A 21,486-nucleotide genomic window follows, 5' to 3' on the forward strand; every position below is an offset into this window, starting at 1 on the left:
TGATAAAAGATACTTCTTGCAGCTTCCTTTGTCACTGGTGACTGAATCGGTCCTTGTCTTATTGAGCTGAAGCGAATCAGTAACTAAACTTAACCAGATTAAAAGCATCCCCCAGGTCTTACAGGCTGGTACCTTAAACGGAACTACAATCAGTTTTCTAACCTGTATTATCCAGGACACCCTTGCAGGGAGCTGGACGTCATGAGTCAGGATACAGGCTGTCCATCGCAGGACAGACACAAACACAGAAATGCACACACCAGCGCCAATTTTCCTAGCAGTCAGCTAAGCTACCAGTACTGTGTGTTTCTGGACTATGGGCAACAACACACAGAACATGGTGAGAGCACACAAACTCCCATCAGAAAGCTCTCCACAGAGGTCTAGACCTGAACCCAGGGCTCCAGTGCACATCTAAGATGTTTTTTCCTTTATCACTCAGTGATTAAAAACCAAGAGTAGATTAAACAACAGCATTCCACAAGAGTATAACAGGTTTCTCAATGTTTTCACTATATCTTCTTCTGTAAACAAGTCCCAGCACTGCTTCCTTCTCCCAGCCTAGGATCAGGGGGGTTAAAAATAACAGAGCAGTGCAGACAGGTGGCAGTGTTGCAAATATGAACAGGAACAAGTAATAGGTTTATTCCATGCTGAAAAGAGAAACATTGTGTTTTCTTTCTTCTCTTTCCAGCTTGAAAAAAGCCTATTACTTGTTCCTTTGCAGCCTACGCATGCTGACGCAGCTACCCACCTGAAATATGTATATGCTTCTAGCATATACTAAGCATCCTGAAAAATCAGGATGTCTTCTTGACTAACAGATGTGGTTTTCAAGCTTTTCTAAAATTTAATAAAGAAACTTAGTTCTATGTTCTGAAGCCATATTTCCTTTACATTGAGTGAATGCCTTCCATTGTAAAGACTTACCCCTTGACCTTCAAAGTAAATATGTCTGTATATTGTTGGTTCTGTCTTTTTTTTCCCTTTGTCTGTACACCAATGTACAGATGCAGCCATTCAAAGTGCGTGGCACAGACACGTACCGGATGTAATTGGCTACGGCCTCACGCATCGTGACGTGCGTTGACGCAAAATACCTCGGTACGTGATTGGTTGACCGACAGGGGCACTCGTGGTGTGTTGGTCGGTCGTAGAAAGATTTAAATGTCTTTACTGTGCCCGTTTTAGTACTGAATATTTATATGGACTTTTACCACTGAAGGGAAATCTTAGTAGCTGAGCATAAAAAGAATAGGCGCATAATGCACGTGCAGGCCATAAATGATATTAATTTTGGAACATAAACATACAGTATTACAGTATATGGCTGGTCTCGGTACTTTAAAGAAAAAATACACACCAGTATTCCATTTCTCCCTAAACATTTTAAGCATCGAAGTCTTTAACTAACATGTGAAATAGCGTGTATAAAAAGTGGTAGTTTTAAGCTTTTCTGCAAATATAATATGGAATCGCGTATCTAAAGAAATTAATAACGATATAATCATATTCATATACTGCAACACAATAGTACACGCTGTACAATGTCTGATGATACTGTATGTGTAGGGCTGTTTCACCACTCCTCTTTCAACCTTGCGGGTGGTACTGTGACCTACGTGCCTGACTTCTGTACCACAGGTTGGGTGTTCAAATCCAGCCAGTGCCATGACTTTTCTTTAAACAAACATTTCTTTGAAAAAATAAAATAGCAATATTATGGACAATTAATTAACTTTTTATATTTCTAAACATAACAACATGATCGAATTTAAGATATTTTTAATAACAATGAATAGTCACCTTCTTTCCTTCTGACAACTGTCCCTGCTTCTGCTTCCTGCTTCAATCGTGTTGGGGGGGGTACCCTTTAGATCTCCCTTCAGATTTAAAAGGTTATTAATCATATCTTCGGTGTTGCATCTTCCCAGTGTAGCTGATCTTTTGCTGAATGGATAGACTATCACAAAGCTTTAGAGAACTTAACATTTCTATTATCAACAAATTGTAAATACGACGTTTACATTGGCATTATTAATTTTCTCTTGAGTGTATGGAGGATTGTCAGCTGTCACTGAGAGCAGACCCCCCCTCTTAGGCTGCGCAAATGATCTTTTAAATTTTTATAGAGAAATGGAGGCTGTACAGTATGCGTTACAATATAACATTTAAATGTATTTATATCGCATTTTGATTTAAATCTCAAACGCGTGTTTAATTAAATGTATTTTTTTTATTCACAATCAGACAAATGCAACATAAATTGTTATCTTTGTCTTCTAAGTATCTTAATAAACTTTCAGCATAGCTTTCTCCACATTTAGATTTATTTTTCCTGGGATTTTGGGATCAAATGTGGAAAGATTAGATTGTAATCGTTTTAATTTTTTCAATACATTTTATAAAAGTGTAATCTATGCTAGAAAGCTGTATTTATTTAATACCACTCCATACTTATATTAATGGAGTTTAGTTGATACTGTTTAAACTTTTAATTATTTTAAATTGTATTACAGCATTGTACACATGCTTAAAAGAGAAGAGAGAAAACGCAAGCCTTCTTGAGGTGTGAGGGTCTGAATGAAACGCTAAAATGTAATTTAGGCTCTGAATGGGTTCAATTATGATTTGGTCTTCATTAAGGTCGCTGCCTTTCATCTAAAATCCTGCTTGAATCCTTCCAAGCTAAAAATTAGACACAAGAAGAGAAGAGGCTCTGGTGAAATTTCTCTTTTTCTAATTTATCTTTTTTTCTTGGAAAAACATCTTACCAGCTGCAATCCGGGCACAGAAGGATTAAAAGAAGTCAGACAGGCAGGGGGGAGAGTGAGTTCTAAATTAAGAGGTATCCAGGTAACAGTGAAACAGGCGGACAGTCTGGGGAGATCGCCCGTTTTCCATGTAAATAGTTCCCTGGTTCCACACCCCTTGGTGTTTCTCTCTCTCTTGGGCTGGCAGACTTGTCTTGTTTTTCTCTCTCGTCTGGGCACGGAAGTGCTGATGGAAGGTGTTGACGGAAACACCTAATTATTAGCTCGAAAGATTTCAGTGCTTTGTGTATATTCTAATGGCAGTGGGGGCAGGATGTGTGGGAACAGGTTTGGTTGAAATTGCATTGAAGATCTATGTTCTTCACACCTGAAACATTTTCTCTGACAGTATTTTCTTCCCAGTTTAGCGGATCTTGTTACACCATGTTACAGTTTACTATTATTAACCATATTAATTTTAAGTGCTTAATGCCATTTTTTGACCACGCACGAATATTCTTATGTCCATATCTGCGCAAGGGAATCAGTGCAAATTGTAAAACTAATTAAATGTCTGCGGGCACTTTCCACCCCCTCTGACAGCAGGAACATTCCTATTCTTAGCTCAGCAGCTTATTACAATATAGGGTGTTCAAACCATTTTCTTTTACACAGTGACACAGCGTCACGTTGTGAATCTGTTTTTCCGTGTTTACAAAGAAAGTGGAATACAGTGATAATACCTGCTATATAGATACATAAGTCTAGATATTTAGACCCTTAAATTTATATCATTATTAATAATAATGATAATAATGATAATCGGCCAGTGAAAGCTCTGTTGTCCTTCACATGAATGCCTGAAACCTTTTACCGAACCCAGGATTTTACACTATATTCCCCATTATAAAATGGATAATTTCGGTCCTGAAGTCTGATTGCCTGACATACATTCGAAGTTGTCCTATATTTTCTAATATAGGCACATCCCGGAATTTTGACTTCACTGTGTAATGAAGAAATTTTAAATACTACTTCTTAGCGTAGATAAAAAAGCTTGGATTCCCATGGACAGTATCTTATACACATATCTTTTTCTGTTGTCTTTGTTGATCTCTTGAAGATCTTTGTGATATTTTAAGCTCTTGTTGAATGATAAACGTGTCGCAGTTTAAATCATTTTCGTGTTAGAAGTTATGAAACGCTCTGGAAATGTTCAAATAAATGTGCTAAAGAAATAAACAAAAAAGTAAGTTATTCCTTGTTAATTAGATCATCGAAATGCTGTGGTGTTACTTCTTGTAGATGAAAAAATAAAGTATTTTAATTTAAAATGACGGTTTGAGTTTTACTGGTGGAGCTCATACAGCTGTGTCTAGATACCTTGGTCAAATATTCGGCTAGTGTGTATTGTCTGTTTAGGGTTATGTAGCATTCCACACTGCTGGGCAGCTTGTTCCCCCCTCCCGCTGGACAGGAGGCAAAACAAGCTGCCCAGCTGTGTGGTTGAAGCTGATACCCTGGATTCTCTCCAGACACAGCTGTATGAGCTCTACCAGCCAGGACAGGAGGCTGTACTGTACGCATAGAGGGGCGCTGCAACCAGTCCAACCCCAGGATACAGTCCTCGCGGACTGGGGCAAAGTAGAAGGGGTGTTTCACCATCGCAGCCCCAAAGTGCACGGTGAGTGCCCTGGGGGTCCGGCTGCCTCGGTGCCCTGCAGGACACCAAGCCGCAGCAGGGTGATGGTTAAACCGGTGTCGATAAGGGCCTGGCAGGGTCTGCCCTCGGTGAGGCAGGGAAGGAATAAGCCCTGGCTGTGGCCAACACTTCCCACAGCAGACGAGGTGAAGAGCTCCTTCTGCCTTTCCGGAGCGGGGGTGGCATCGTTCAAGGGCGGCCTTCCCCCCTTCAGGCCGCCCCGCTCCCGTTTCCCGACAGCATCGGAATCTGGGGCTGGGGGAACCGGTGGTTCTCTGAGTCCGACATCATCGGCCATTCGCTGTCCATTCTCCCGCTTCTGACACCATTGTAATGAATTTGAGTTCATTGAGAAACTTGTGGAGTTAAAAACTGCGCTTTATTTGTTCTCCTTTACCACCCGCCAGCAGCACTCCCAAGCCCAGATGAGAGAGAGACACAAGACAAGCCCACCAAGAGCGCTGGCCCGAGAGAGAGAGAGAGAGAAATGTACATGGAAAATGGGCGAACTCCCCAGACTGTACGCCCGTTTCACTGTTACCTGGATACCTCTTGGGGGATATCCTCTATATCCTTTTGGGGGGAAGATCCTCTTGGGGGATATTCTAACAACAAGTGATTAAAAGATGATCTGTCAAAGTGCAATGAAATACAATATGCTGGACAGTATGCTTCTCAAAGTGCTTTATGGGATAACAACCATAACAACAACAATTTTACAAGTCCTGGGAGGAAGAATATCATCAATATCAATAATAATAATAAACTTTATTTTATATAGCGCCTTTAAAAATGGCTTTTTAAAAAAAAAAACTTTTTTTAAATGCATTTTCCCACAGAGCAGTGTTTACTTGAACATGGAGATGCCATACTGAATAATTCCTGCACACAACCATTGTAGCGGAATTGGCATTGTTTGGCAGGGCTATGATTCATACGAGTGGTGGTGGATTTGGAGACAAAATGTATTTACACTGGGTTGCTGTAAGTGGAGCACTAATAACCCCAAAGCTCTACTTATTATTTTACAAGAGAATGCACCTGACAAGCTGGACAATATGCTTCTCAAAGCGCTTTACAGGATAACAAGAACAATAACAACAACAATTTAAAAGTGGAGGAAAAATATGATCATCATATATTAATAATAATAATAATAAATTTAATTTTATATAGCGCCTTAAAAGGTGGCACCTCAAAGCGCTTTACAGGATAACAACTGATGAAACAACAGTGGCTGGGGGTTGGAAATACCTGTGAAACCGGTTTGCTCACAAACAATGTACTGTAGACACAGAGATTCAGTAGCAATAGCAATTAGCAATATCAAAATAGCAATATTATGGACACACAATTGACTTTTAAAAAAAAACTTTTTTTGACAGCTGGTTTTTGTTGACAGCTTGACACAAGTTTATCAGTGAAAAGACCACGGGCATCCTTCCTCCCCCCTACATTCTCAGAGTAGAATAGAATTTATTATTAGCACAATTTATTACAGTACTAAATTTAATATTATTGATTACTGATCGTTTATGCTTATGCTTTCTTAACGCGAGAAGTACTACCATAAGTAGGTACTGTAAGTACTTACTGTACTGTACTTAAGTACTACTACTGTAAGCAAACAAAAGGGGTTTTGGAGGGGGGGGGGGTGTCTTTCGCTGGAAGACTCGCCCCCTTCTACTTTGAAAATACCTGTGAAACCGGTTTAATTCGTCACAGCGCGTAGATAAGAAAGCGTAGATAAAAAAGCTTGGATTCTAATGTATTTGATACAAGTTTCTTTTAATACAGTCTATGTTGTTCTCTTCAGGATCCTTGTGATGTTTGGAGCTCTGGTTGAATGATAAGTGTCGCAGTTTAAATAATTTTCGTTGTTAGAAATTATGAAACGCTCTGTTAAAGCAAGGGAGTTTTTATGTCTGTTATGAAAACATGTTTTTATGTCATTAAGAAAATGCCCGACAAACTAGGGATTGGACAGTTTTTCAGTCGATGGAAATGTTCAAATAAATATGCTAAAGAAATAAACAAAAAAAGTAATTTATTCCTTTATCCTATTGGCTAGCTAATGTCACGACTTTGTTAGTTAGATCAACGAAATGCAGTGTTGTTACTTTTTGTCGATGAAAAAATAAAGTCTTTTCATTTAAAATGACGCTTACAAAAATGTGGAAAAGCGTAATGCTTGTCCAAGGTCATTCATTATTCATACTATTAGTAATATCTTCGGTAAAGGCTTTGATGCATAAAATATTTCTGCATAATTAAAATATTTATGATAAAGGTAGGCTGTGCACTTTTGTCCAACTGAGCAATCATGCTTTCATAAAATATACCAACTTTTTAATGACTGAAATGCTGTAATACACAGTTTCAATTTAAAAGCTCAAATGCTGCACATGAGAGGTTAAGCTTTATTGGCTCCTCCTGGCAGTTTTGCAAGGTGATTCTGGATACTTTCCAGTATGACGTCAAATGACGCGTAACACTGCTTGATACTGCATGATACTGTGCTTTGATGCGACACGCCTACCGCGGTGTACCGCGAAATACCCCACGCATTTTGAATGGCTGCATCTGTAGATCTGTGGAGCTGATCTGATAACTTAGTCAAATGGTTCCTTGAACAAGTTGCCTCAAACATGCTATCATATGAAGTTTTTAACTGTAGTTCGGGAGGTGATCAATTTGGTGCTGTGTCTATCTGACATCCTACTTCTGGTGTCCTACAGCTTTTAATGTCTACTATCTCTTTTCAACATAATGTCTGCATTCCTTATGGTGCCTGTACACTTCTTCTGTCTCTGTTTTTCTATTGGTGGCATTGGTGTTTCTTAACCAAACGAGTTAAGCCAAAACGTATTATACTTAAACAATCAAATGTTTGCAAAGCATCTGAGTCTTGGGCATCATTATTGCTCATAAGGTATACTGTACAGTATGGTACCTGATAAAGAATCTTGGACAATTTCTGCAATTCTAAAATTCAATTAAACTTGTGACTGATCACTAAATCAAAGAGAAACACGACCCAGAAGTGTCACAATTAGAACATTTTACAAACTCATTTTAACATTTAACAACATATTTTTTTCCCTTGTATCAACAAGTTGATACCCCACCTATGTTATTGACGGGTCCCTCGCCTGAGGCAAAAACAGCCATCGGATCAATTATTATTTATCAATTAGGAACTCCCAGCCTCAGAACTGCATTCCATTCTGCTTCATTGTGCTTCCCTACCACCCTAACACACTCTCTATTCCCAGGACTATTAACAACTTCCCTATCTTACAGGGTGATCCCCCCACTGTACTCCACTGTTTCCAACCACCCAATCATCTCATATTGCCAACCACCTAATCTGCATAACCTTCTTGTTGACAGTTCCCTAGACCGCCTCAGCAACCATCCACACCAGGTACTTTCCCTTGCAACAGAACTTGCTGAATCACTTGTAAATATATATCCCATAGCACTCATATTCACAGCCCCTCTAGACAATTCCAGTTACATCTTATATTTCCAGCAACTTTATTTACTGCACCTCTTGCAGAACATTCCCAGCTATTTACCTTGGTGAGACAGGCAGGAGACTGGGAGACCATTTCAGAGAATGAAAGCTCTCTCTTTCATTCCCACAGTTTCCCATTTCAACTCTAACACCCACGATCATACTGATCTCTCCGTCTCTGTCTCAAAGAGGGAATTTGGAATTCATATTCCAGAAAGACATCCAAAACCAAACTAATCCTGAAACTAGGATCCCACCTTCTCCCTTCTCCCAACAACAGACTTTTTACTTTATACCACCTGAGTGTCGATACTGCTGCTCTTCTCCACTCCCAGCGTTTGTTCTCCCATGTTTTATCAACTGCCAGTTTTCCTCTCTCCCTCATCCCTGAAGAAGGCTGCACAGCCAAAATGTTGTGTAGCTTTTCTTTTCTTTTCAGCATGGAATAAACCTTTACCTGTTCCTTTGAAGCCTGATGAAGTCATCAACTTGAACTTCTGAGAGTACTGGAAAATGGTAAGTCAAATGAACAATAAAAATGATCTGTCCTTCTTATCCTTTTACCCCAGATTTTACAAAATAGATGAAGGCATAGATTGGCTGCCTCAGGCTGTGAGAAAAGACCTTTGGAGCAGCAGTGTGCTTCTGAATTCAAGAGTTTTGGAAATAAATCAGACCAGCAGAAGTGTCTGGGTTGCGTACAGAGACAAAGTGGACAACACAGTCAAAACGACCTCAGGGGACTACCTCCTGTTCACCAGCACGGCCAAGGCAACTCTGAACATCAGATTTAACCCCCCTCTCCCCCTGCGCAAAAGAGAAGCCCTGCGGAACATCCACTATGGCAGCTCAACTAAAATATTCCTGGTCTTCAAGGAGCAGTTCTGGGAGAAGGAAGGCATCCGCGGGGGCAAGTCCATCACAGATCGCCCATCACGGTTTATCTACTACATGAACGAAGCATTCGAGAGCGGGGTCAGTGTGGCGCTGGCCTCTTACACCTGGTTGGATGAGGCCATATTCTTCTTGGGGATGAGCAACGAGGACTGCCAGGAGCTGGCGCTGAGTGACCTGGTGGCCATCCATGTAGAAGGATCTGTATGAAGGAGGGGTGGTGAAGAAGTGGAGCCTGGATGAGTACAGCCTGGGCCCCTTTGTGCTCTTCACACTGTAGCGGCAATGCTTGTTAATAAGACAGAATTAAGCATTGGTGTGCTTTCCTAAATGAGGCACCATCTCACCTTCCATCTCTGTGGTGCAGCCACAGAGAAAGTATTCATGCAGGCTGATTTAAGATGTTTTCTTTTGATAAGGGACAGCTCCCAAACGGGGATGCACTTAGCTAAGCCTGGCTATCATGATCAATGGTCATCCATTGGCGCCTATCTGTCTAGGGAGTGCCGAATGGACATCTGGACTGGATTCCTAAGTGTCAAGAGTAAGTGACTCATATCTCACCTTGATCAACCAATCAGGGACTGGCAGGGCGTGGTAATACCACGTGGGTCTCCAATGCCCGCCAAACTCTCAACCAATCAGCACACATCTCTGTCTTGGTCAAAAAGGGAGCGCAAGCTCAGATCGGGGCTCTCCTTGGCCATTTTCGCACATCCTCAGAGACAATCACGTGACAACTGCTGTTGTCTGCAAAGGGACTTGGACTTTGTTCTAAGCGCAAGGCCAAGGATCCCGTACGTACTCAGAATTCTACCAACGTGAATGCTCCGACTGATTAACGGCAGCCTACAGTTCGACCCTCGTCGACAACCTGAATAGCTTATTCAGAAGCAGCGCTGGACCGGGAACGAACCAGCTTCTTCCCGGGCAAAAGAGTGACTTGTGAGGACTCGCGGTCACACTCTGTGCATGGAGACTTTCTACTAGCCAGCCGGACTGCTAGTAGATCCCCTCGGAGCAACGACTGCCCTGCGCGCCGCAGTCAGATTCCTCCGCCCGTCCTACTCCGAGCTGCACCTCGACTGGTTGGCCGGTAGCCAGAGGACGCCGGGACAATGCCCATTGGACAACCACTGGAACAGAGGCGGCAACAGAGCCTGTCAGCTGATTTGGTGTTCGTGCCGGGAAATTCCAAATCCATACACGGTGGATAAGTAAACCCCATGTTCTACACTGCGTCTCGAGAATTCAATTGTACCTCAACACAAGTTGTTATCAATTTAATTCATGAGTAATGTATTTACTTCCGAGTTTAGAGTAACAGTGGGTAATAACACTGATTAGCGATTTGGTAACCGAACGATATATATTGACATATATTCTCTGTTGTGTATCTCTTTGTGTTTGCATCTCTTCGAGATTATATACCTTTTATATTGATAACCCTCACAGTAAGTCTCTAAATAAAACCTGTAAGGTGTTACTGTCTGGTTGTTAATATCCAAACTTCCTTTCAGTAAAAATATGGAAACCCTTTCTATGAAATTGATAAAACTGGTGTTTTGCATTTGCTTTAGGTCACTGCTTTTGGACATTATAGAGGTCTGCGTTTGTTTTTTCTTCTAAATTACAGTATAGTGCAATTTGCTTCATAGCATGTGTCTTATATTATTGTACTCAATATGTTCATGAAAGTCAGCAAATTTAAACAGGCCAAAGAAATGCTCTTAATAGGTGATTTAAATTACAAATGCTGTCAGATATAGATATGCAATGAGCTGCATTTAAAAATAAAAAGATTATATCTTGCAAGAATCCAGCATATCACTTTAGTTTGATGTCAGGTCAATCAAGGAATATTGTAATTCTGGCAGATTTAAAGTACTTCATGGGAGAATGTCTAGTAAATTTTGGAATGCTGTTTGGAAAAAATCAACAAAAAATCTCATTTAAAGCATGAAACACAATTGTTGCTATAAGTAGGATGTTTGAGTCTTAGACTTTTTTCAGGGTTTGCACAAGGCCAGTCAGTTCTGGTCTGGAGGTATTAAATTGTATTGACTTAGAAATGAGGAAAGTTTAATGAGGAAAATGCTTCAAAGCAGATTTTGCGTTCTCAAGTTGTTTCTGCAACGGTTCCCCACCTCTTAGCCAACCCTGTAAATCTTTAATGAAACCATCCCCTTGCCCTGTGTGTGACAGTAAAGTACTGTAGCTTCTAGTAAAATACTGGAGACATTACTCATGGTGAGAACAGAGAATACAGGAGAGGAAGAAGGGTCTGACTGAAATTTCTAATCCCAAAAGGGTGCATGTTTATCAAACACCCATAATTTCACTTTAAATGTCAGGATCAACACCTGGAACTGCATGTATATATATATACAATATATATTATTTCTTTATTTGCAATGTGACCCCACATGTCCAGGTAAAGAGGAGGCTGTGTGACCCATGCAGGGCTCCCCAACCTTAGTCCAGCAGGTTTTGTTTAGGTGTCTCTAAGGAATGTATAGATCATTTTGTAAACAATACAGTACATTCACTCTGCAGATTAAAGGCTTCTTCTACCTGTATAGTTCAATAAACACACAGAGGTGACATGTAACACTGTGGCGAAACAGTCCAATCCTGGTTCAGAGGAGAAGACCGTTACACAGAATAGGCAGGAAGTAGGTTTGAAGCTTCACAAAGGCAGAGGGTTTTTTTACCTTTTAGTTACTCTCTTCTCTAGGGAGAGATAAGGAGAGAGACTGCACATGGAGAGAAAGGGGGGCACAGTTTACTCTAGCTCGCCGTGCTGTACAAAGAGAGTGAGCTTTAAGGGCCCCTCCTTATACATGATACAGTAGGAGGGGAAAGCTGTGGCTCAAGGTCATGGGGCAGCGGCACTGTCCGTAATCCCAGGGGGAGCAGAACACTACAATACCCCCCTCTGATTCCTCTTCTCATAGGAACACCGTCCTGAAGATGGGCTGGATGTCACCTCCTGCAGGTGCAGCGGCTGCGATTCAGCAGGGTACACTGGATGGGAGGTGCAGGCGTTGGAATTGGGGTCACTGGATACCAGGCGAAGGGGAAGACCTCAGAATCTGGCTCAGCTCTCTCAGGACCACTTTCGGGAAGTGCCTTGGGCTCATATGAGGGTGTGTGATCTTCTGTAGGGGGCCAACCACTTCTGTTGCAGCGTGCAGGTGCTGGTGCAGGACTACCAGCCGGCCCCTCAGTGACACGCTGTAGGCCATCTCTCCCTCTCAATCACTTTGCAGGGCCACACCTATTTAGCATCGAGCTTCAGACAATGGCCTCGGACTCTATGAGGCCCGTAGACCCTAACCTTCTCTTAAGAACTGCACAGTTGTTTCTCGCCATGAATCATAATTGTCCAGATACTTCTGTCGTGCTGTGTGGGTCTGTGTGGGTCCATATGGGTAGGGTTGGGACAATGTCCACAGCCACTGGCTCCATTGGCACGCTCACAGGAAAGGGTTGGAGGGATCTGGGAGCTTGTGGTCACAAGGGGGCATCATTCCCATTCTCACTCCTCTCACAGTGTGCAGTACTGACAGTCAGTTGGTGTACAGGGTCTTCGCTTTTCCATGGAGCTCCTCATGTCAGTGCTGCACCATCAACCCAAAGGTCTGGAGTTTGGCAATCCGGTAGGCAACCTGATCTTCAGGTGGGTAGCTGCGACCTGATCTTCAGGCTCCTTAAAGAACAGAAACTAATGGAGGGCAGCGTGGGCTGCACAGAGCATGAAGGGTAGCCCACAGATATGGTGATGGAAGTACTCTATTGCATCCACAACAGCCAAGAGTTTTCGGCAGGCCACACTGTAATTGAACTCTGGTGGTGTCAACATCAAACAAACAGTGCAGAAAGCCGATATAATCATTGACTGTCATGACCACTCCTTGCACAATGGATCTGAGCTCTTTTGATCTGTGTCAATTTAGACTGTCTAGAATCAAATGCAATAACACTTAGTTATCTTTTATTTCCACAACTTACTTAATTGAAACAATTGATTGTCTATTTTACTTTATATATCATACATATATGTCACTGATTTGCATTTCGGATCAACTTGTGTTGACTGGATTGTGTACTGTGTTATGTCTTTCACCTCATTACAGAGCACTTTTCCCTTTTGCGACAATAAAAAGAAGAAAGTACAAAATACAATAACATAGAATAAATATAATAATCAAACATTCCATTCAGAGATATAATTAATAACATGTTTAAAATTAAAATAATATTATGCTTGATGCTCAAAATTATTCATTCTACTGTTAGACTTCTGAAGGATAAAAAGGTAGAGCAAAATTCAGGTTGTAAAAACCCCTGAAATTGATACAACTTTCAAAAGATGCCATTCAGGATCCACACCATTTCATCTAAACACAGCACTGTAATACACAGTCTTAATAGTATACAACTTAAATATTGTCCCAACCATTGACCAGGATACCAAAAACAGGCATTTTCTGGTGACAGCTCAAATGTACTACCTGTCGGGTTTACAAAGTAGTGCAGTCTTGCAACAGAATATTTTTAAAAGTGTGGTGTAATGTGGAATGTACACCACATTGTACTACATTATTCACTGTGCATTCTGAATGTCTGGATCTGTATTAATTGTCGTGTTTTAATATTTGTAAGTAACACATACTGTAATTACCCTATAGTTATCGCAAATTCTGTATTATCAGGGACCTCTATTTTAATACATTTATAATAAAAATACATTTAAAGTCACTTTGAAAAATTAACCTTACAATGAAACCTTATAAAAAATTAAAGAATTATTATTAACCATGCCAAAATAGATTTTCTTACTGGGAAAGATTAATACGATGTCTTTGTATAAGATCATTTATTATTAACCATTTATTGCACAATTGTTTCTTATACTTGATATTTGACCTTTCAGGGAATTAATACAATTTAGATTCTGTCAAAAAGTAGAACTCTTTGTTGCACAATCTTATCTTATCAGATGTGTTACATGTTCTCTTAAAAATACATTTCATTATAGCTTGAAGAAGGCTCCACAGCCGAAACGTTGTGTTCTCTTTCTTCTTTATTTAGCATGGAATAAACCTATTACTTGTTCCTTTTGCAGCCTACGCATGCTGACGCAGCTACCCATCCAAACTTATACATTTTAGTACACAAATACAACTGCTTGATTAAAATGTGACTAAAACCAGTTAGGTTTTAGTCAACTAAAAGTAAGACTAATTGCAGTCAGAAGTTCATCGACTAGACTAACTTAAAAGTGGGTGACTAGTGACTATGACTTCTGTGAAAAAGCGGTTGTGAACAATTCTGAAAATCTTTCCTTTAACTGTTATGAACACCCGCAACACTTAAATTTAAACAAAGCCTGGCTGGCTGGAAAAAAGATAAGACATAGCATACTTTATTGAATTTAGTGAATTGACATTTTAGTTGACTTGACTAAAACTATGACTGAATCAAAAACTGGTGACTAAATTAACCCTCCTGGACTTTAGCAGCTATCTAAGATCCAGTCCTGTGTTACTCAGACTTTTCCCAGCTATAATTTCACACACTGATTCTTCAGGTATAGGCCATGTACCTACCTCCATAGGATGTTGCCCAGGGAACAAAACTACAGCCCATTGATATTATCAGCTGAGCACTACAGCACAATTGAAAAAGAGCTTAGTGACTAAATGGGCCTCAAAGGCACATTGAAATTATCTGCTTATACTGTATATTATCTGCCACACATTTACCATGGTACCATACCGCATTAAGTTGTCACCCTCAGGTCACAGACTACAACCACATTTGGTATGTTTTCCTCCTTAAGATTGTGATACAGCACTGGCTGGGAAGGAAGAACACCAATGCTGACTTTCTGTCTCATATACCCTCCCTTAATCAAACTCTGAATGGTCCAAAGTTCTACTAAGATCCCTTCTAGCTTGCGTGCATTGAAAAGGACTCGGTGTCAGTGGTTAGTGTTGTGATAGCTGATGGCAGCAGGTCCTGTGTATAAATGGGTGCTCCCTTCAGCATATGCGAGGCAGTTGTTGACAAGCAAAAGGTGCTGAAGGAACAAGTAATAGGTTTATTCCATTCTGAAAAGAGAACATTATTGTAAAAGTCTCCGAGTGTTACTCTGAGTGGTGTCAGAGTCAAAAAGTGACTAAATTTCAGGCACAATCCTTTAGGAATTATATTATAATATATCAGGTGGGTAGTTGCATCACCATGCAAAGGGTCCAAAGGAACAAGTAATAAGTTTATTCCAAATACTGAAAAAAAATGAGAAAGAAAAAAACAGAATGTTTTGGCTGTGAAGCCTTCTTCGGGTGTGAGAAAGACAAGGCTGTAAGCAAAGGTAATGTAGTGGAAGAACAAAAGCTGGGAGAGAGGAGGAATGAGAGGCGGGAGCAGGGGACAGAAAGAGAGGCCAATCAAGAGGTGTGAAGTCAGGATAGGTGTAGAAAGGTGTGAAATGAAACCTTCGATGAATAGAGAGAATTTAGAAGAAAAGTAGTCTGTCGTTAAGAGAAGGGGGAAGGTGTGATTCTAGCTGCAAGATAATTTTGGTTTCTGTAGTCTTTCTGATGTATGAGTTCAGAAAACCATCTTTGAGAACACAGACAGAGAGATCAGAGTGGTCGTGGCCGTCAGAGGTGAAATGAGAAACAATGGGCTTGGAGAGATCTTTAATCTTCACATCCCTGACGTGTTCTCTGAAGCGGTCTCCAAGTCTCCTTCCTGTTTCTCCAATGCAGTACTGTTTCATTTCTGTTCGTGATTCAATCTACTAATATTGTATCTATATATTTTATTGTTATTTATTCACTGACTCCAAAAAGAGACACAATCATTTGTGTATAATAATTGAAGTGGTGACAGTAGTAACATTTCTCCGGATATACCTTTTCTCTCTCTCAGAATCTCATGTGATCTTTTAGTGACATTTTTATTACTCTGTCAGTGTGATGAAGTGCTACAGTAATATTTCACTCAGCATACACAGGTCTGTGTGACACACTCCAAGTGCGCAGCACAGACACGTACCGCGGGTAATTGGCTACGGCCTCGCGCGGCACAATGATGCAAAATACTGCGGTACGTTATTGTTTGACCGACAGGGGCACTCGTGGTGCGTTGGTCGGTCGTAGAAAGATTTAAATGTCTTTACTGTGCCCGTTTTAGTATTGAACATTTATATGGAGTTTTACCACTGAAGAGAAATCTTAGTAGCTGAGCATAAAAAGAATAGGAGCATACTGTAATGTGTGTGAAGGCTGTAAACGATAATAATTCTGGAACATAAACATACAGTATACTGTATAGCTGGTCTCGGTACTTTAAAGAAAAAATACACACCAGTATTCCATTCCTCCCTAAACATCTTAAGCATCGAAGTCTTTAACTTACGTGAAATAGCGTGTAAAAAAGTGGTAGTTTTAAGCTTTTCTGCTAGTATAATATGGAATCGCGTATCTAAGGAAATTAATAACGATATAATTATATTCATATACTGCAACACAGTAGTACACGCTGTACAATGTCTGTTGATACTGTTTGTGCAGGGCTGTTTCACCACTCATCACGTGACCTTGTGTGTAGCACTATGGTCTAGGTGCTGTGCTTGTAAACCAGAGATTGTGTGTTCAAATCCAGCGGGTGCTATGACTTTTCTTTTAACAAATATTTATTTGAGAAAATAAAATAGCAATATTATGGATAATTAATTGACTTTTTATATTTCTAAATATCACATGTTCGAATCCAAGTCATTTTTAATAACAATGGGTAAACTAGGTTAACTATCACAAAGCTTTAGAGAACTTAACAATAGTAATATTATGGACAATCAATTGACAATAAATACAGAAAAGCACATATTAAATTTGGGAAATAGTTTTAATATGTAAATAGTTCCCTAGTTCTGCACCCCTGGGGGTTTCTCTCTCTGGTCGGGGTGCGCGAGAGCTCCCTGGTAGGTGGTGACGGAGAAGAAATATAAAGGTAGCTTTTAACTCCGCAAGTCTGAGTTTTTGGGTTCGTCCTATCCGAACCCGACTCCAATTGCCAGAAAGCTCTAAATTGCATTTCGTCTTTTTTTAAATTACAACCCAAAAGTCTTAATTCCGTCTTAATTAAACATTTAAAATACACGTTTCTAATGGAAAGAAATCCTCTTCCTGGTATCTAGAACAGATCAGCAGGTCTTTTTTCCCCAATCAGAGGGGTTTCAGATGGTGTCAGCCAATCACCATTCTGAAGCCTACCATAATCTCTGGTATAGGGACAACCCAGAATACTGGTCTTGGTACCATATTTCACAGAAAAAATACACACCAGTATTCCATTTCTCCCATGTCCTGTCACAGTGAAGTAGGAAGTGCACATCTGTCTCTATTTCTCCTTGCTTGCTGGCAGTGGGACCACAGCCTGTCCTCTCTGGGTAACCAGGTGTTTCACGCATGAAAAGTGGTTATTAACAATCGAAACCTGTTTTATTTTTATTTAGATTAAGAGTTCCTGTCACCCCCATTTCCATTTAAATCGCAAACCTGTGTTTAATTAAATGTCTTTATACACAGTTGTATGAGCTCCACCAGTCAGGACAGGAGGCTCTACTGTACACAGAGAGGGGCGGGAGGGGGGAACAAGCTGTCCAGCCATGTGGAATGCTACAGAACCCTAAACAGACAATACACAGGGGGGAGGGCGAGCGAGAGAGAGAGAGAGGGGGTGGGCGAGCGAGAAAGAGAGAGTTTTTTGCCCTCAGTCAAAAAAACCCAAATCACTCGGGGCAGAGACTATGGGGGGATCATTGTGTGGTACAGAGCGGAGCTCAGTCACTCCATACAATTAGTAAAGAGAGAAGAGTCACGAGTTTGGCTTAAAATCAAAAGAAATATCATCTGTACAGAAAATGAGGTTTTCCTGTGTGCTGTCTACATCCCACCCTCAGAATCCCCCTACTACAGTGAGGGACTTCTCCCCAGTCTCCACACAGAGATCGGTCACTTCCAGGGCCAGGGAAACGTGCTGCTCAGTGGTGACCTCAATGCACGAACAGGCACACTGGCAGACTACACCAGCACACAGGGAAATGTAAATATCACAACCGGTCCCAATCCTACTGGGAGAGGGAGGAGGGAACTCAGTGGAACTGGCAGCCCAGTATGTGATCTCCTGTCACAGCCTGAGGAATAGTGAGTGAGCCTGTCTCCCAATAATGCTCCTTCTGTCTATAGTATATGTCAATATTTTATAATATGTCTCTGTTGTAAATGTCTGTAATAGGTCTGTAGATTTGATTTTACTTTTATTTTGTGTTTTGTTCCATGTTAATTTTATTAGTTTATTTGCTTTGGCAACACTGATTGTACCCATCTGTCATGCTAATAAAGCACCTTGAATTGAATTGAATTGGGGGGGGGGGGGGGGAGGGCGAGTGAGAGAGCACAGACAATAGATAGCATACTGTAGAGGAAAACAGTATAGGCATCGTTGATATGAGGACCTTTGAAACCAAATTTCCCAAATTTAATATGTGCTTTTCTGTATTTATTGTCAATTGATTGTCCATAATATTGCTATTCTAAGCAAGAAGGAACGCTTCACCCCGCCTCCTGTGGGAAGAGTTGGCTTATTCCTTCCCTGCCTCACCGAAGGCAGACCCTGCCAGGCCCTCCTCGACACCGGTTCGACCATCACCCTGCTGCGGCCTGGTGTCCTGCCGGGCACCGAGGCAGCCGGACCCCCAGGGCGCTCACCGTGCACTTTGGAGCTGCGAGGGTGAAACACCCCTTCTACCTTGCCCCAGTCCATGAGGACTGTATCCTTGGGTTGGACTGGTTGCAGCAGGTGGGTGGTTGCCTTGACTTGGGTGTGAGGGACAGGGTGAAAAAAATAAGCCCCGGCTGTGGCCAAACCTTCCCATGGCAGCAGGCGGGATGAAGCTCTCCTTCTGGCTTTCCGGAGTGGGGGTAGTGTCGCTCAAGGGCGGCCTTCCCCCCTTTAGGCCACCCTACTCCTGTTTCCCGACGGCCTCCGGAGTCCCTGGGGCTCCAGCGCCCGGCACTCCCCTGCAATGTGCCCCCTCTCCCCACAGCGGTGCCAGATGACCAGCCGTCGTCGCTCCCCCAGCATCGCCGTGCTGGCCGTCTCCTCTTCCCCATCTGATTCCCTGTGCACCCCTCCGTTGGTGCCCACCGGTCTCCTCAAATACGGCATCAGCCTGCTCAGCCGGAGCCAGGGCCTGCTCCAAGGGGATCAGCGCGGCCAGCATCAAGTGGCGTTGCACCTCGGTCGGCGCCAGGGCCCAGAGGAATGCCTGGGGCGCTATCTCCCGGTGGGTCTCCTCCGGGAGAGTAGGGTAACCCTGGCGGGCTAAGTAGGCCACGTCTGCGGCTGTTACCTTCACTGTTACCTGGATACCTCTTTATTTAGAACTCACTCTTCCCCCTGCCTGTCTAGCTTCTTTTAATCCTTCTGTGCCCGGAGTGCAGCGGGTAAGATGTTTTTCTAAGAAAAAAAAAGAAATTAAAAAAAGAGAAATTTCACCAGAGCCTCCTCTCGAGACTAATTTTAAGTTTAGAAGGATTCAAGCAGGATTTTAGATGAAAGGCAGCAACCTTAATCAAGCCCAAATCATAATGGAACCCATTCAGAGCCTACATTGCCTTTAAACGTTTAATTCTGAGCAGAAGACCCTCACTGCTGAAGAAGGCTTGCGTTTTACCATCTTACCATCTTACCGCTTTCTTTTTTACTGTCCTGGTGGTAGATTTCTTGGTCTCCATACTGTACTGTGGTCGCTGTAGTGCAGGCTCGCAGTTTTTTTTTTTTTGTGATGGGAACTCACCCAATCCCTTGGTGTATTTATGCTATATTCTCATGTACGGCTAGAATGTGTTCATTGTCTTCCAATGAAAGGCAGGTTCCTTTTGCCGAAGTCGGGAGACATTAGAGGCTTCCCACACCTGGACTGTTAAACCAACGCTTTAGGACGTCAAAGCCCATTGAGGAGCCGGGCGCAATCATTGTTTTGTTCCTTGATTTTTTTATCTGCATTAATTACAGAAATCAAGTTCCTGCTCTATGCAGACGACCTGGTCCTGCTGTCGCCCACAGAACAGAGGCTGCGGCAGAACCTGGCACTGCTGGAGCAGCACTGTCAGACCAGAGTTGTGGTTTTCCAGAAAAAGAGCCAGACCTCAGGGAAACAGTTACAAATTCACACTTAACAACAACACATTAACACCTAATGACGGGTGCAGGGCCGAATTAGGCCAGTACCCACTACTATTAAACATACAGAAAAGAATATTAAAGTATTGGCTTTAATATTAGCCATAATATTAGCCGTGTCTGGAGAATATCCAGGGTATCAGCTTCAACCACACAGTTGTGCAGCTTGTTCCCTCCTCCCACCCCTCTCTGTGTACAGTAGAGCCTCCTGTCCAGCCAGTACAGGAGGCTCTACTGTACACAGAGAGGGGCAGGAGTGGGAACAAGCTGTCCAGCCGTGTGGAATGCTACAGAACCCTAAACAGACAATACACACTAGCCGAATATTTGACCGAGATATCCAGACACAGCTGGATGAGCTCCACCAGCCAGGACAGGCAAATAAGATGCACTCCACAGACATTCGCAACAGCGACATATCATAAAACATTTGCACATATTGTTAAATTATAACTTGTTTTTCAGGAAGTTAAAAAAACACTTGAATTACTTATCCAGTCTCGAAATAAAATTATTTTTCAAGCAATGCAACTAACGTCAGGCAATGTGTTTTTTTAATCCAACATTGACAGCCACATCTTAAATCTTGTCAGTCAACTCTTTTTTCTCTATTTGAATTGTGGCGATTCAAACAACTATATAACAAGTGGTCTCAAAGTCACCAAGCTCACAGAGCTTCAACAACAGATGCCAACTTCCTTAGTCCTTCTTTGTCTTCCTGAAATTGTCAGATTATGAGTGAATAAAAGCATTTTATTAAAAACACGTTTGCGTTTGTTTGGGAGCTATATTATGTATTTTTCATGTGTAAGATATAATAATGTGTTCCTGCTTACACATCGCATGACTTTAAAAGCTAAAAAAACAGGTTTCGATTCATATTATCTGGCGAGCCTTGTTTTGTCAAAGGACAGCACATACTTTGAAAAGACCGCAAATGTATTAGCAGGGGTTAATTGCACTATGGACTGCACAAAGAAATTTAAAATAGTCTTCTTTAGGTGTGAGGGAAGGAGTGGATCGCAGCAGGCATAATCAGCAAATTACAAGAAAACCAAGAACAGGGCAGGTGAGACGAGTATCCAGAGAGCGAGTGATCAGAAAAAGGAAACAATTGTTACGCCAGGGTTTTCAACACAATTTTTTTTAACTTGCTAATGCATCAGACACATTTCCTGGTGTATTGTGTTTTAAATAAAATAGGAGTGTCTTTCCCTGGTATTAGCTCATCGGTATGGTGTAAGTTTTATCTGTACCATACTGTATACAGGTACAGACTTCAAGCTGCACCACTGTATCACTTTTGTAAGGAGACGGACTATGGCCAAAATCATGAAAGTCTGATAAAGACA

At 41.7% G+C, this 21,486-nt stretch overlaps 1 long non-coding RNA gene, 1 pseudogene and 1 gene segment (V, D, J or C); 2 read left to right on the forward strand and 1 right to left on the reverse strand.

Annotated features, from left to right (window-relative positions):
• The window catches only part of LOC148647025 (Ig kappa chain V-III region MOPC 63-like), a 482,291-nt gene that overhangs the window by 169,259 nt on the left and 291,546 nt on the right, over window positions 1-21,486 (reverse strand).
• LOC148647027 (uncharacterized) overlaps window positions 1-21,486 on the forward strand; it is a 173,093-nt gene that overhangs the window by 112,378 nt on the left and 39,229 nt on the right. The window lies entirely within an intron of this gene.
• Window positions 8,489-9,374, forward strand: LOC148647033 (L-amino-acid oxidase pseudogene; annotated as a pseudogene).

Source organism: Lepisosteus platostomus, chromosome 16, assembly GCF_059453375.1.
Source record: "Lepisosteus platostomus isolate fLepPlt1 chromosome 16, fLepPlt1.hap1, whole genome shotgun sequence".
NCBI classification, from domain to species: domain Eukaryota; kingdom Metazoa; phylum Chordata; class Actinopteri; order Semionotiformes; family Lepisosteidae; genus Lepisosteus; species Lepisosteus platostomus.